The sequence below is a fragment of the Artibeus jamaicensis genome, unplaced genomic scaffold (assembly GCF_021234435.1).
Source record: "Artibeus jamaicensis isolate MK-2021 breed Jamaican fruit bat unplaced genomic scaffold, CSHL_Jam_final contig_1015, whole genome shotgun sequence".
In the NCBI taxonomy this organism is placed as follows: domain Eukaryota; kingdom Metazoa; phylum Chordata; class Mammalia; order Chiroptera; family Phyllostomidae; genus Artibeus; species Artibeus jamaicensis.
In genome coordinates, this window is record NW_026521194.1 from 7,298,569 (window position 1) to 7,316,627 (window position 18,059).

The window sequence follows — 18,059 nt, forward strand, 5'->3', positions numbered from 1 at the left end:
GTCATTATCCAATTCGGGGCTCAGTTCTTCCAACTTCTCATCCATAATGATTTCCTTTTGCCCATAATTGGAGTCCTGAGCCTTCTATGTTTACAGTGACATTAGTCAATTCCCAGATGCACTAGGCCAAATTAAATAAAGGACTGCAGGGAAATTTATCTATAGAGCATGAATCTTTAATGAGCCTTCAACCCCATAACTCTTACAGTACAGAGAGACTTACAGAAATGGATTCTAGTCACCCATGAAGCCTGGGTGGACTTGAACAGAAAAACGAGCATCCCTGATCCTCTTCGGCTTCTTAGGTTGCACAAGGTGGAGGGATTGAATAATCGCTGAGACCCTGTCTACTCTGAACTTCAGACTCTATCATTCTTCTCAAATTTCCATCTTCCTCCCTAAGAAGGGGCTGGGGACCATTGCTAATATGTGCTGGGTTTTCTGTGGAAGGAGTGGTGGTAGTGGAGAGTACAGCTCTCCTATTAGACTGTCCCGGTCCAGTCTCACCTCAGTCAGCTGTGTGACTTTGAGCAAATTACCTAAGCTCTCTGTGCCTCAGCTTCTTCCTTTGTTCCATGGGGATATTAATAGTACCTGTGTCTCAGACAGTTCCTGGGATTAAATAAAATAATCTATCTAAAACCCTTGTTACAGTATCTGCTACATAGTGAACATGCAACAAATGTTTGCTGATACGATGTGTACTAACTTCTAGTGGTGGGAGAAGGTACTTTCTCCGCAGAATCTACTACCCCTGTGGATCAGAGGCATCCCTGTCAAAGTCTAGGGATTTCTCGGGGTATGAAGGAGACCCCTTTTTCCATAAAACCAGTGACCACTGCTTGCTGATGTTGACATTTCTTTTGTAGTATCAAAGGAGAACAGTAGAACACCAATTTGAATTCATAGACTGCTATAAATAACTTTTACCCCTTTCTCTATCAACTTACTGAAAATAGATTTTAAAGGGGTACTTTACAGAAGAAAGAGAGAATACAAGGATAAGTAAAGAATCAGGGGTATCCAACCTGTGGCCCTCAGGGTGCACACAGCTCAGAACGGTTATAAATGTGGCCCAACGCAAAATCACAAATTTACTTAAAACATAATGAGATTTTTTTGTGATTATGTGTCTCAGTGCATTTAATGTGTGGCCCAAGACAACTCTTATTCTTCTGATGTGGCCCAGAGACACCAGAAGGTTGGACACCCCTGCTTGAATAGAGCAAGGGGAAGGCAAGTGAATAAATGGAGCGGCTTCTGTTACTTTATTGCTTGGTTTCAGTTCCACTTCTATGTCTATTTATGTCAGATTTCATTTGTATCCATACAGGTACCTTCTTTGAAATGGCTCACAAGGAATGCAAATGTAGACTCAGACTGGGGAGTCTATATGGAGACCGTATGCATGAATAGGTTATACCCCAAATTTTGGTTTTATTAAGAAGGTTCCATCCTGAATTGCAGAAAGAATATTTCCACAAGCAGCCGTGCTCTGAGTTTTTTTTTACATATTCCAATATATTCCTGGTGCTAAATACAACCAAGCCGTTTAGTGTTCCTGAGGGTGTGACTCTACTTGCAGCCGGCTGTACGTCTGGCAACGTTGGACCAAAACCATCGTCCCAAGAGGACTTTAAAACTAACCAGAGTGCTGGTACCAGACACTAGTGTCTCCAGAACTGGGCGTTATCAACCCACACCAGAGATTTTAGCCAAACTCAATCCAGAATATATTCAATAGTACGGTGGGTGATATACTCACTTGACTGCTGCCTCGCCATTGAAACTAAAGACAAAATATGCCCCACAGGGGTAAAGCTCAGCAGAGAAAGGCCAAATAAAGATCATAACCTCATTAAACAAACAAACAAAAAATACATCCGCATCAGTATTTTTCAGTTAGCAGAATTAACTCATCAGTCAGATTGAACTAGAGCATTAATTTATATTTTACTGATACATAAACATCATAACACCACCATCTAGAATTATAGAGCAAACCTGATAAAAGGCAAGGGAGGAAGAAAGGAGGGAGAGATGGAAGAAGAGCAGAAGCCTAGTCCTAAAATTAAATCAAACAAAAAGTAAAGAGTCTAAGAAAGGTATAAAGGACCGACCCCTGGACAAAGCCAAAGGGAGGAAGGATCGAGGGTGGAAGGTGGGGGTGGGTGGGGTGGGGGATGGTGGTGGGAAAACGGAGACAGCTGCACTGGAACAACAATTTTTTAATGTGAAAAAATATTTGAAAGAAAATACAAAGGAGAAGAAATAGCAAAACCTACTGACAGTCTGGGGGAGTTTACGCCTGCCTTTGTGTGCCCACTTCTTCCCAACGTCATTGCTTGACTTTTCTGTTGTCTTATTGACTAAGTCAGGTCAACCACACAGCCAATCAATTGTTTAAAAATAAGCCAATGACCACTTCCAGGGATAAAAATAACGGGTTCTGGAAAACAACAGTTTTAGTTATGTTGCATGACAATATATTCCACAAAGTTGTCATTCAGTATAACTTGGTGATTGGTTTAGTTACTTTAATAATGACAAAAACTAGGCTGACAAATAGTCTAATTACTACTTGTTATGTTAAAAACAACATATGAAATCTGATTATTAAATGAGCTTAAGCATTCTTCAGCAATGTTCATTTTTAAGAATCCAAGAAAAGAAACTACCAGCTATTTCTCATGGAAGTTCACAGCTTTTCTTTCCATTGATAGTAGACACACAGACAAGAAAAACTAAGTGCAACTACTTTCAAAGGGCTTGAGCTATAGAAGTTCTATGAAATGACATGTAAGAGCAATGATAAAAAGAAGTGTATCTCCCCTCATGTTATCTGTTGTAGAGTAAAACGGAACCTGCACTGCTAAACTGGCCTTTTTTCATCAATGTTTAATCATTTAGAACAGGTAAAATGTACTTTTCCTTTCATTCATATTAAACAACCATAAATTTTCTATACCCTGGGGTATAGAGGAGGAAACCACTGCCATCACTTGACCAATTTTCATGAGATAGATATTTAAGACATTGTACTAAAATTTATCAGATGCTTCATCTATATGGAAAGTAGAGGTATTTGTAACAGAATAACTCTGAATGGAGGAAATAGCAGAGCTGAGTGCCACAGGTGTTTCCCCTTTTATAGATTCATATGGTTCTCAAAAATAGACATCAAAATGCAATGACCACTAAAAACAAAATAGACCTCAAGACGTTTTTCAAGCAAATCCCTTCAAACTTTCAAGGAATCCTGCTAAAAAGAGCAGAAACATGGAGGACTATCAGAGAAGAAATCAGAAAAAGGAAGCAAAATGAAATGGAAAAGAAAATGGGGATTATTAAAATAAAAGTAGGCAGTGACAAATTTAGAAGATAAGCAAAGATCCAACATACACACAATTGGTGTTTGAAATGATTAGAAAATCTGAAACAGAAATATTTTTCTACAAAGGTCTAAAAGGCAAAAAATAAATCCTAAAATATAACAGGACCAACATCTATAGGTTAAAAGACCATATGCTGATCCTGGAGGAATGTTTCTGGAAGATCGATGCAGAGTTGCCCTCGTTAATCTACCAGACTTCTGGGCATCACGTCAAGAACGTCAAATCAACTATGAAAGTAAAAAAGTTATCAGGCTGACTTCAGGTTTGCCCACAACCACAATCAATGCCAAAAGGCAGTACTAACCTGTCTGCAAAGTTCTGAGAGAAAAGCATGACCCAATAATTTTATACCTGGCCAAGGTATTAGTTTTATGAAATTAAAAAGGCCAGAAATATACATTCTCATATGTTCCACAATTCAGGCATGATTTAAGTCCTCTCTAACCTCATAATCCATACCACAAGGTGACAATGTTTGCAGAAAGCAAAATTAGTCAGAAACATCTATATACTAGGCCAGATTATGTGTTCCACAAACACATACTAGCTTTCTATAAAACACAAATGAAAATTAATAAAATTATCTAAAAAATAGGACCCCATATTTCTTCAACAAGAAAACATACTTTTTTATCCCTGATGAGCTTTTTTTTCTTATACAAGTATAAGAAAAGGCTTAGTGAGTTTGTAAATAAAAATCATTGTAATGATTTATACAGAAAACCAGGCAAAAGCAAGGGAGACAGAAAGAAAGGAGAAAAGGGCAGGAGCCTTGTTCTAAGATTCATGCAAACTAAACTAAACAATCTAAGAAACAGCAAACCTAGCACAGTCTGGGGAAGATTTTGTGTGCCTTTGCATGTCAGACTCATTCAAAGTAATTTACAAATTTTTAAAAATTTTTCTGTGGTGTATTTTCACTTTAAATATATGTATGTGTGTGTATGTTCACCTTGGTGAGTCTCATTTTGCCTCCACTAGTCATTGCTGCTGAAGTTTGATTCAATAAAATGATTGCCCTTGAACTCTCTCTGTATTTCAAGGCAGCAGAGCAGGAAGAAGCATATGGCACCAGTGCCAGGGCAGCACAGTTTTAGGCGGCCTCAAGAGTTATGTGCCCATGGTGGTAAGTCACTATCAACAATTTTGTGACTCCTAATTTGGAGTCCTGGATTCATGGCCTTACAATGCAAACTTCTGGGTCAGCCAGGCAGCCTCTCTTGTGTTCAGAGCAGGCCAGCTTTTCAGCGCTCAGCATCTGTGTTTCTCTTCACACGACCACTGCACTCAGGAGAATTTGGACCAACTCAGCATGCAAGGACAATAGGACAGGCGTTTGCTCTGTAAATAGCACACAGCATGATTATTAAAACAAGTGACTTTGTATAAAAGGAAAGGAGGAAGAGCGCTTGTGTGAGTGTGTGTCTATGTGGGTGTGCTTTCCATGCACAAAAAAGCAAACTGCTCGTTTTATGATCATTACCAAGAACTTTTATCCAAGGCTCGACTATATGAAGACTTTTTACAGTTGAAAATGTGTGAATTTGAAAAACAAAATTTCACCTTAACATCACAGGATGTACATTGGAGTTTCTTCTCAACTAAAATTTAAAGTACCTGCAGTTCTCAGAACTACAGTTCTGACGTCTCTTTTTGGTTTGTTGAATTTCTGTTTTTCTGGACAGCTTTGATGTAGTAATAGATTTTATTATGTGAGCCTAGTCTACACCTACATTCTAGCAAACTTGCAGTTGAGTAGCCTCTGTTCCTTCAGAATCAGTTTCCAGAAATGGTTTCTGTGACCTTGTGGATGCAAGTGCAGGACAATGATTTTTCTTTGCAAACTCACTAAGCATTTTATTGTATTTGTATGAAAAAATAGCTCATTTAGGGATTAAAAACTATGTTCCCTCATGAAAAAAATAAGCAGTCCTACTTTAGTTAACTCTATTAAACATATCAATGGCTTTCCCCTTTTTTGGACATGCTATGCCCTGTATCCCTTAAATCTGAATAGGAAGTGTTGCTATGCTTATTTTTCATTAAAACATAGATATATGACTTTGCAGAATGTATTTGGGTTTCAGAAATGGCCCCTTCTCATCAATCCTGTTGCTTATCCTCCCCTGAATTTCATGTCAATAGACAATGGGTACCTTGCTATCATGCAGAGGCAGGACTGCTCTTTAGAATGGTGTAACCACAACCAAGCTTCCCCTCCCTCGTCCTGTCACACAGCTGCTCAACTCATCCTCCTACATCAGGACACTACGTTAAAAGCAAGTGCAGTGTTTTCCCACATGCACGTTCTCATGGGCAAGAAAGCACAAAAGGAAGATGGCAGACCCCATTTTTGAGTAAGGAAGAAAGGGAGTACCAATGCTGACATTACTCAAACACCACAGAACATGAGAAAGGATAAATTGTTGAAGATAGCAATCAGGAAACTCCAAATGATGTCTCTTATAGACTCAAATCTGTAGCTCTCAACCATGAACACTAAGGTTGCCCCCGTTTCAAACCCCTCAGAGGTTCTCTCATCCCCAGGATGAGAGTCAAGGACCTTAGCATGGTGCACAGGGCATCCGCGAGCTGGCTCAACTCTGTGTTTCTTGCAACTGCCCTGGCCTTTTGTGCACTAAAGTTTGTCTTCGGGAACCCAAGTGCTCCAAGTGGTTTCCACTTCTGGGCCTTTGTCTAGGTTCTCCCGTCTGCCTAGAATCCCCTTCCCTTCCTTTCTCAGGCTACTTTCTAGTCCTGTAACACTTGTGTCCTCCTGAAAGATGTCCTCGCCTACTCTTTGTTCCCATAACACCTTGCATATGGTTCTCTCAGTCTAGCTGGGTTAATTTATTATCATCACTTATTTGTATATTTCCCTGAAGCACTGTGGCTTATTCATCCATTTGTCCTGAAGTCCCGCTTAGCCTCTGGAACATACAAGGAACCTCATGAAGATGGGTTGAATAAGTGAATGATCCTGAAAGGCTCATCTTTAGAGGGAAAAACTGAAACATATAAAGTAAATCTAATTATTTCTTTGCTCTGTAACCTTGAGCAAGTTACTTTTCCATCAAAGTCCTAATTTTCTCACCTTCACAAAGAGCATACTATCACCTAACACACAGAATTGGAAGGGCAACTAAAGAAGAAGATGCCTATCAAGTTGCTTAACCAACTTTCTAATATATAATAATAATTAAATAAATGTTAAGTATTATTATTAATCAAGTAACTAAAGTGAAATCAACCCTAATCTTTTGTCTTCTACTATCCATATTTTTCAAGGGTTAAATTTTCAGAATTACTGGTATTTGTTCTTGGGGAATTGTTTTGGTCTCTTTCTGATGGTTTTATCGTATTGTGTTGCTCTTTTATCTGAATTATGCTGATCCTGCCTTCAATTTTCCTCTTCTCTGTGTGAGAAGAAATAGCCAGTAATTCAGGTGCCCAGTAATTCAGGCCTGGGTAACACACACATGTCGAGTCAGCAGGGACTCCAATTTAGAACCACATCAGCAGACATCATTCTCTGTAAATATTTCAAAAATTGATGGGCATGGCTGTTTTCACTATTGCAGATTACCATACATGTCCATCACTCAAATCTGTTTCCATTCACAAAGAAGCTTCATGATGTTCTTGGAAAAAGAGAGCAGTGAATCCAAACTTCTACATACATCAGTTTTAGTCATTTTCACTCCTATCAAAGTTGGCAAGAGAAGGGGAAGTTTATAAATTGGTGACAGGAGTCAATTCTGCATAATCCCATAGGTCAGCAATGCCTTAAAGCATGTTAAAAACTAAAGGTCAAATCTCCAAAAGTCAAAAGTTATTTTCCAAGGGCAGTAATCTTATTTTATTTGTTTTAAGACCACAAACATACTTATTTCCCTAAAGGTTTTGGAGATTTGCTTGTACTGTAAGTAGAATTGGAAATGAAGTTAACTTTAGCGCTTGGCTAATTGCAGACCACCCTGTTGCTCGAGTCAGGGCGGTCTCCTCCTTGTACCACAAATATGTCATGCTCATTTCCATCTTCTTGCGCTTACTCACATTTTCTCCATCCTCTATAATAGTCTACTACTTTCTTGGTTCAAATCTTGGCTCCACTGCCCATTAGTTCTGAGACCTTTGAAAAAATACTTCACCCCTCCCTTAATCTCAATTTCCTCATCTATAAAATAGGGATGAAAATAGTATCCATCTCAGAGAATTGCTCTAAAAATTAAGTTAGACAATGATTTAATGATTTGATTTTTGCTCATTTTTAGCTTTTTATGGTATATACTTCATGACAAATAGGTATTTGTTATTATTCTGTTATTATTCTGACTATCCTACCCACCAACAATGGTCCAGTTTACCCTATAGCTTTCCTAGACAGTTCTGCCCTTCACTGTTCTCTCTCTTATATGGATTCCATTCTTTCCTTAATTACATAAATTTAAAACTCTTTATACCATGGTACATGATTATATATAATATACACAGCATTTGGGATTATACACATTATATATAATATAAAAACATGTGGTCATGTGATATATATGTATATACACACACACACCCATATATATATATTCTTAGGTCTTAGCAGATATAGATAGATGATAGAGATATAGATACAGATACATCACTCTTCATCCTATGGTACATGCCAATAATCAACTCTTTTAGGCACAAAGGACAATTGTACCCACTATCCCCTTGCTGTTCCAGATAGGGGGAGCCCACATGAGCAGTCTGGCCAATGAGGTATGTATAGAAGTAGATGACATATTATTTTCAGGTCACAGTGTTTAATGCTGGTGAGAGATATTCTAGAGTTTTTTTCCCCACCCCCAGTCACTGATCCTGGAAGTATGTATTGAGACAAGGTCTCTATCAGCTTAGAGCTGAATGATGATAATGAGCAGAATGCCCTAATAGCCATGCTTTGTCTGTAGTTTAATAAGAAATAAATCTTGTTTTAAGCTTCTCTGCAATAGGAGGTTGTTTGTTACTGCATCTATCCTGGCTAATACCACATGTTGGTTTTGTCTCCTCCACTAGAATACAAACTAAATGAGGAAAAGAAGCGAAGTCTCACCCTTCTTTTTACCCCATACACCAATCACAGGCCTGGATACATAGTATCTTGTACTTGACTTAACATCATCCAAATGTGTTTCAAATGAAGAAACATAAATAAAGACTACAGTCCTTCACTGACAATCAGTCCTTCACTGATAATCAGAATCAGTATACACATTTCTAAGAATACAGATGACCAGTGAGCACCTCAGACTTCCTTATTCAGAACTTCCTGGGATAAGGTGAAGGCCAAGAATACATTTCCAGGTCCACCATTAGCACATAATTCAACAAGACACAGTAGACTGTTCTCTGGGTTATATGAACAGCTCTACTTTACCCATAATTGTCATGCAATTTTTCTAGGACAGGCATATTTTCTTTGGGTTAAACATAATTATTTTGTAGGCATCTGAATGGCATTAGAAACACCATTGGAAGAACAAGCAAATAGCCATATTCTTGAGCAGATGTTCTTGTGACTAGTCAATTTCACAAAATGATCTCTTAAGGGTTGTAAAACTGCTATTAACCCTTATTTCCTGATAATAAGATTTTAGGTCTGTGCTTCTCCGTGTCACATGACCTACACGAGGCTTATTTACAGCCACTATCACAGCTCTGCCAATGCTGGTTTCTGGGATTTGCCATCAGTTACCCGTAGGGTCTGCCCGGAAAGAAGTCTAAATATTGGTTTTAGGGTCCTAACCAAATACTTTCAAAGACTATTTAGTTTAATATATTTCCACTTTAATAATTAGAAATTGAGTCCAGGGACCTCAATTCTACTCTATTTTCCTAGAAAAGAATCACTCCTTTGGCAGCGGGGGATGTTCTGGGTCCCAGAGAGAAAATCCAGGTGCTATCCATCCTATAGAGAAAGGCACCTGGGAACCTGGGAGGATGAAGGGGAAAAGTTGGTAGAAACTGTTCCAACTTTTCCTCTTGCCATTTGAGACCCAAAAACTAAGAGGAAGCAGGGGCTCCAGAGAAATTGGGGTGGCCCCCAACATAGGTCTTAATTGCATAACTTCATCACCAGGTGTTTTCCTGGGGGACAGAGTCTCATGTGGTCACTGAAAAGCCTGAGATGCACCCTTGGGAGCCTTTCAACCTTCTATTTGTCACTCTACCTGCATCAAGAGAAAAGTCAAGGCAATGTAAATAATGTATAAATTTTCTTCAAAAATCAGTGTAAATATTTCATAGGCTCTACAGTAAATAATAAATACATTTGAAAAATTATATAAATATTTGATTATTCACAGAGCAACTGTAAAGCCTGGAATTACATATGCCTGTTCAAAGAAATTCAATAAATCCTAAATCACATACAAATGGTGCAAAAGTCACCCGACATAGTCATGGATACAGGGTTTTAGATTGCAGGCTTTGTTTCTGGGCCAAGAGAGTGTTAAATCAAGATGTCATAGTCCATAACAGACTGCTTGAGACTCATCTGAAATTTTGGTAACTCCCAAGCTCCTATACCTTCTGATAATCTTTGGCATGCATCTTGAAGCAATAAAATACCCTCCGCCTAAGACAGAAATGTAGAAAAACCATGTCTTGTACCTGTTGATTTTAATGCAGTCTCTAACCCAGCAATGGGGGCTCCCACGGAAAGACTGGATTAAAAACATCAAATGCCTCTTATAGACAGAAGAGGTAAAGTTTTCTCACACCCAACAGTGGGCCAAACCTTTGAGTAGGAAGCTTCAACCTGATCAGCTTTTTTTTTTTTTTTTTTCAGATAACTCACAGAATAATCAATCCATCCTGCCTGCAGAGTTCTGGTCCTCAATCTGTTCCTTTCCCCATCTCTCTGTTCTCCTAGAATTATATAAAACTCTAGTCCCCACAACCCACCCAAATTCATCTATGTTTCCTCCACTTCTGCTATTTCCTATCATGTATTCCTTTTGAGATGCAGCCCCAGCATTGCCCCCCTGGGAAACTGCCCTCAGTAAACCCTGCGCAGGCCTGCATTTCAGCATCTGTCCCAGGGAATCAAAGTACTCGCTTTTATGTTATTTATTCACCACTGCATCATGGAAGCCAGAAGGCTGCCTGCCACATAGTTGCATAAATATTTGCTGAATGAATGAATGACCTTCCCAGAGATTAGGGATACTATTTTTATTCATTGTGTCCTCAGAACCTGGCACACAGAGTAGATGCTCAGTAAAAATATTTAGAGTAGCTAAATAAATCTTATCAGGCATGGTATCTATGTGTGGTGAAGGTATATGCAATATGTGAAATGGAGAGAAAAGACAGAAAAAAACAGGGGGTGTACCAAATGACAGCTCCCCTTTTCTCATTGAAACATTGCTTTAGGGACAATTAATAGGTACACACTTTAATGAAGCTTTGTGAGGAGAATAAAGAGTATATTTTTTAAAAAATAAATGCTACTCAGGATTTTTTAAAAAACATTCCTGGTTATACCTATATAGTATTTACATAATACATACCTCTAAGAAGCTCAAAGCATAACCAACAATAGCACATTAAATTTTGCATGAAACTGCCCCAGCGTGGCTGATGGGGGCCACTTATTCCCCTCATTTTGCCCTTGGAGGGAGCAAAGGCAAATTAAAGGGAAATGTGTAATGGTTTTCCCAGAGGCACACCAACATCACAAAGAGGCAGCAGTGAGCTCAGCTTCCTCTCTACAACCCTGACAGCACATTGCTCAAAAGGTTTAGTCTAGCAAGTCTGGCATGAGGAAGCTCCAGCTGTCGATAATCCACCAATAAACAAAAATCCACGGAGCTTAAGCACCATGGAAGACTTGGCAGTGAGAGGTATGTGAAGAAAAATAACATATAGTCCCTCTCCTTGTGGAGGAATCAATTGAGGACATAAGACAAAAACCCAGGAAACCCTTAAATCTTAATGCATAGCACTAAATGGCAGGTGTAATTGAGTGGAAGAAATAATGTGTCATTTAGGGTTCTTTTGTTGCACGCAACAGTGACTGAAGCAGAAAAAGAAATATAATGAAGGCGTATGAACAGCCAGAGGGGAGAAAAGAAGCTTGCAAGAGCAGGAAGTGCTGAAGAGCTTCTTGAACATCTAGCCCAGCCACTGCTGCTGCAGTGCAGACACAGTTGTCATCTATTTCTTTCTTTTTTTAATTTGTTTTTAATATTATTAACTATATTCCCTCTGCTGTGCTTTACATCCCTGTGACTATTTTTTAACTGCCAATCTGTACTTCTTAACCCCTTCACCTTATGCACCCACCTTCCCAACCTTCTCCCACCTGATAACCATCAATGTGTTTGTCAGGATGAGCAGGGTAGGACAAAATGGCGGCTGAACTACAATCCAAAATGGCAGCTGAACTACAACCCAGAAAAGATGGCTGACGTCAAACCAGAGAGCCGAAAGGGCGGGCTTTGCCAAAATGGATATCCAAGTAGCAACCTGAGCCACCAATGATATATTGCCGCTTTGTTCAAAGGGGACCAATCCCCAGCTCCCATGGAGAGCCAACCAAAATAAAACCCCGCCACATTCCCTGCTTGGGTGCAACTTCCCTAGCCCCACTCTGTGGACCAGAGAACCTTGCCCAGGTACACAGACCCCAACAAAGCTCTATATTGCCTAACTTTGTGGCTGATTGGCATTTCTTCCTCGGCGGAGTCTAAGAAAACCTTTCAGTGTTCTCTGTATCTCTATAACAGTGTTCTCTGTTCTCTGTTTCCATCTTGTTGTTGTCCATTTATTTTGTTTCTTAGATTCCTCATATAAGTGAAATCATACAGCATTTGTCTCTCTCTGATATAGTTCACCAGTATTGTCGCAAATAGTAAGATTTCATTCTTTTTTTTTAAATATATGGATAAGTATTGTCAACCATTTCTTTCTGTCTCTCTATGGGTTCATTCCAAATTCAAAGTCCCAGGAGAGAGAATACAATTGGCTAAGTTCAGAATAATACTGTGACCTTGACTATATTGGAGACATAATAGGAAGGATCTAGTGGGGAAAGCCCCTACGGACCTCTCAGCCTCTTACCTGGAAGGGCGGAGACCTGTGATTTATCATTCCTCTGTGACTCTCCCCAGTGAGTTCTTTCCCAGAGGGGCACTGAGGTGCTCTCAGAAGGGAAGAATGCCAAAGGTCTTCCAGAAGATGGAAAATGCTCTTTACCAAAAATTCCTGTGAAAGGAACTCAGCAGACAGGGAAATCCCTGAACACAAATGTGAGGAATTCTGGAGGAGGTGAGACTTGAGACTAGACTTGAATGCTCACAGCACTTCACTAGATGGTAAACGTGTAAAAACAAGATGAGACCCTCAACTAATGCACTAAGAGGTAAGGCTAGGAGGGGGGAGATATCATTAATAAAGAATGTAAGTCCACTAGCGTTCAATAATAATAAATATAATATAAAAAGCCACATGAGTCTATTTAGTTGCAGGCAAGAGAACACACACCAGAGAAGAAAGGCACCAAATTAGCACAGAGGTCAAAGTCAGGAGGTTTTAAGTTGTAGCAGAGATGTTGATAGTGGTTATGTTAAACTATCTTGATGGGCAGTGTGGAATGATTGATAGATCTGTGCAGTGTACAGGATTTTCAAACACGTCCTACTGTCTCTGGATTAAAGAAAGAGTTTTCAGTGATGTTCAATAAGAACTGGCATGAGGGAGACACTCAAGTTCATGGTTCTTTAGCTATTTTAGGTAGTTGTAATAAAGCGATGCATTCCACTTTGGTATCTCTTGGGCAAGTGGAAAATTTTCCTTTCAGAGTACTTGGCTGTACTTCAAATCACATAGAATAGTAATAATGCTTCATATGTGCAAATACTTTAATGTTTCTCAATTTTTTCACAAATGTTAAGTCAAATGAGCCCTTCAAAATTGCTATGCCACATCTACAACCTCTGTTTTAGTCTCATTTTACAGGAAAGAATCAACCTCAGAGACATTAATGGCCTGCCCAAGATAACAGTCAGGGTCATCTAAGTGACTTTTCTCCTTTCAAGTTGTGATTAATGAAGAGGCAACAAAATATTGCACCCATCTATAAACATAAGAAACCTGTGTTCTCCTTAACGTTCAGACTGAATCAAATCACCTAATAAATATTTATATTTTTTAAAGGATAATGAAGATATTTCTCTGATTAAAAAAAATAATAATAACAGCTATTTAATGGGAGAAAGAGGCATGGAGAGAATACTTCATCAGTTAATGAATATTTACTTAGTGTTTTATTTTGTGCGAAATCTCCTTCAAGACAAGCCAGGGTCCATGATCATGGAGCTGGGAAAAGCCATCAGAGGTGGACTGGATGGAGAAATGGGGGGAAGCTGGGACTGGCTTGTGACCAGAGTTTTAGGAGATGGAAATCCAAAGGATTTCATCCAAGGCAAAGCTGGAGACTAGGCATGAGCATGTTATGGAACCAAAGCTTCAGCCAGAAGAAGCAGAAAAGGCAGGGAGAAGCTAAGTACCGTATTTTTCAGACTATAAGATGCACTCCTCCTCCCCAATTTGGGAGGAAAGGGGGAGCATCTTATAGTCCGAATGTGGCTTACCTGGCTCACTGTGGGGGGCAGAGAGGGCAGTAGCCTATATTATTTATGTTATTAAATATTTTACCACATTTTCTGCTTCAAAATATTTTTTCCTATTTTCCTCCTCTAAAACCTAAGTGTGTCTATGGTCTGGTGCATCTTACAGTCCAAAAAAACTCCATATTAACAAGACAGGAGCCAGCGGTCCCAAACACAACGGCGGGGAGAAGATGCGGAGGATGAGGACCCTGCCTGAGGCTTCCTATGAAGTACCTGCCACCTGAGCTGGCTCCTAAGGCTGTGTGAAAGGAAGACATAAGAAAGCCCAAACATAATCTCCTTTAAAGGGCTTCTGATCAAGCTGGAGGGAGAAAACACAAACATTTGAAAATATAGTTAGTGCCATAGGACAGGAGACCGATACAAAACAAAGAAGGCAATATGAGACAGGAGTTCGGGAAAGAAGGGGTCCACTGTAGGTGAGGGCAGTGGACAAGGACTTGAGCACCGCATCCCAGACCCGGAGAAACAGGCTCCCGAGCTGCATGTCTTCCCAATTTGCTCTCAAATGTGACGCAGACTTGTATCTCACTTCTCAGTTTATCACTCTCAGGGAGTATAACCCTTGAACCCTTTTTTATTTTTCATCTTCCTACACTGGATGATTTCTCTGAAATCCAGCCAAAGTATCGGATAAGTATGCCTTTGTTTTATCTAACTTTGACAGACTTTTTCTGGGTGTCTCGGCTCTGTGCTTAGCACTGGAAAAAGCACTGGGTGGAAGCATTCTAACCCTCTGGGAAAGATTATGCCAGTGGGGGTTTGGGGGCAGTAAAAAGCAAAATCCCAGTGACGTGTTTCACCTTGAGGGTAAACCCTAGGGGGCGGGGGGGTGGAAGTAGTGGAAGCTCTCAGACTGTGTTCAGTGACTGGAATCCCACAGGGGAGCGGGCCTGCTTTTTGTTGTTCTGGCCACACACCACAGAAAGCATTAGCTTCCTTGAGAAGAACAGATATGTGCAGGAAGCCAAATGGATGAAGTGAGTGTCCAGGCAGTTTTCTGTGGCTTAGTGTGGCTTTTGGTGTCCCAGAAATCTCAGCAAGCCCAGGTGGGGAGGGTACTATGAGCATGGATAGACCAGCATGGGATTACCAAGACCGTACATAAGCCATGACATGGGTGGTAGTTTTCAGCAACATGTATCAATGAAGTGCCGTCAAGCCAGGCAAGTCCAGCTACATCCAGCAGGCATAGGACGCCAGTGACCAGAGGACTAAAGGACCTCTTGGAGGAATCCAGCAAGGACCCAGCAGCAGCACCGCTGCCTCCCCACCCCTCATAGGCCCACACACAATGTGCCCCAGGAAGGAGGAGGAGGGAATCTCCGCATGGGAAAAAAATGGCTCCAGTTGGGAGTTTGAACTTCCAAGTGACTATTTGAAAGAAATGCTTAGAAATGCCATACGGAATCATTATTAATTGTTGGGATCAAGTTTCCCATTCCACTACCAACAAAACTGAGGATGAGGCTAATTATGAAAAATAAAATTACCCTATTTTTTACAGACCTAGTTGAAGCTCACATGTAGACAGCCAAAGTTACAGTGACAGGGTATCTGGAGACAGCCTGCATTGCCTATAAAACAAATCCATAGACACAGATAACAATAGGATGGGTACCCAGGGTGGGAGGGTTTGGGAGAAGCACTAAGAGGATAAAGGGGTCAAATATATGGTGATGGAAGGAGACCCGACTTTGGGTGGTGGGTACACAGTGCAATATACAGATGATGTATCCTGGAACTGTGCACTCGAAACACAAAATGTTACTGAACCAATGTCATGCCAATAAATTTAATTAAAAATTAATAAAATAAATTTTCTATTTCATTGTCTACATAACTTTTATTTTCACTTAGGAAATAAAGTGTATTACCCAGAGACTATTATCATTTCAGAAATTAATTTCTCTAAGAATCATCACACTCTTCCTGAATAAAACATTATTAAATACCTCGAAAATACAACATAGGCTTCTAACAGTAAGTGAAACTTCAAGAGCTTGCTCCCACTTGCTTTGGTGAAAGGAACTTTTACTTTGGTCTCCTCTCCAACAAAAAGAAAGCCTTCATGCTACGTACAACTATTCCCAACTTACAAAGAGGCAGCGAGTGCCCGGTGTAAATGTTATAGCCAAAGAAATCCAAAAAGAAACATGTGTAGGATCAAAAAGTAAAATGCCCACAAAGGCTGGGAGGGCAGAATAGGTCCTACAACAAGGATTCTGGGGACAAAGAAGCATGTTAGAGAACCCCACTCCTTTCCTAGGCAAAGACCACACCATCCCTGCTTCTCGTTCCTCAGCTTTTTCCCAAATCCCAGAGGAGTCTGGCTTTCTTTCCAGTCCGAGCATAGGTCTGCGTGACCATACGGCACAACTCGAACAAGTCACCTATTTACCTTAGGTTGGCACCAAAACTTGAGATTACCATTGCAAAATGTAGTTAACACAATGAAAGGTCACTTTCCCTTTTAATGGAAAAATACAAAACAAAGTAAAGCAGAGGCATTATTTCACAGTTCCAAAGTCAGGGGGCAGCTAGTTTTGATGATAATATGCAAGTCTGATGAGGTTTCACTGGCCTCTGGGCCTTCGCTGCTAGTGGCCGACGGCCCGGCGGTAAGCAATGCAGTGAAATCTAACCAGAGCCACAGAAGTGGCCTTGTTCTCTGAAGAGCAGAGAGAAATTCAGAAAAGCAAACAGCTATGTATACAAAGATATTTACTGCAGTCTTGTCTATATATTTTTTTAAAAAGCTGGAAAGAACTAACTGTCCAAAGTAGGTTTACTCCACATTAACACAATATTCTGCCTCCTTGAAATTCTTTGTGATGCGAACACCCGAAAGCAAGGGGCTGCTGTACTGCACGGCGCTAAATGGAGCAGCGGGGCACTGATTCGTACCCGCTCTCTGCCACAAACACATTGCAAATGTTCCCTTGTAACATGAAAGCAGTTTTATTCTAGGAGTGGGGTTCAGTTTTTTCTTATTTAAGAACTCCACTTTATTTTTGTGATCTTAATAAGCAAAAAAATTATTCTGTCTCTTCAAATGTATGTTTTCTAAAAAAGGCTCTTCAAGAGGCACTGTGGCTCTGATATAAATTCAGACGGCAACACTACAATGCATTTAAAAGAATTCTCTTTCAATATAGACAATTTGGAGATTAAAAATAAAGAGACGGGAAAAGACTGGGGTAGGACTAGTGGCTGGGAGATGCCCATGTCACAGTAATCATGTCTTCCACAAGGTGAATGGCACAGGAAATCCAGGTGAGGAGATTTACTGAATTTTGTTTCAGTTTTTCCTGTCTGAAGGTTTCTCTCATCTAACTATGGAAGGTGAGAGATTTAAAAAAAAATTAACTCCTCTTTTTGGATACTGCTCTCTGCAGAGCTAACTGCCAAATCTGAGCATAAAAGAAAACAGCTTTGACAGGATTTAGCAACTAAATAAGATTCTCATATGTAATAAATAATTGGCCCCATCAAAAGTGCCCATAGGAGTGCTCAAAATCAAAGCTAAAATTGACTTATGGCTCATCCAAATATTGGACAGAGCCCTGCATTTGAAGGCTAAATTGTTTTCTAAGGGGAGAATGGAAACCGAATTAATACTTGGGAGTTGTACTTCTCTGAATAGCACAGCAGAGCAGAAAAGGCACTAAACCAGGGGCATGAGAAGATTGGGAACCACTCATGACTCTGCCACTGACTACCTGATGCCCTTAGAGAGGATAAATCACAACTTTGCTTTTTTGATGGGTTTATTTTAGTCTGAAAATGGAGGGAATTCAGTTAAGATTGCTTAAGTCTGCTCACAGGACAGAGCCATGTGGGCAGGGCTGCCGAGGAGGCTGGTCCTTGGTGTTTGGCAGGTTTGTAGATGACGTTAGGAAGCATGTTGAGTTCATCATCACCAAGCCCTTATTATATGAAATGTTAAAGGGACTTATCTAAGAAAAAGAAGATAAAAAAGATGAAC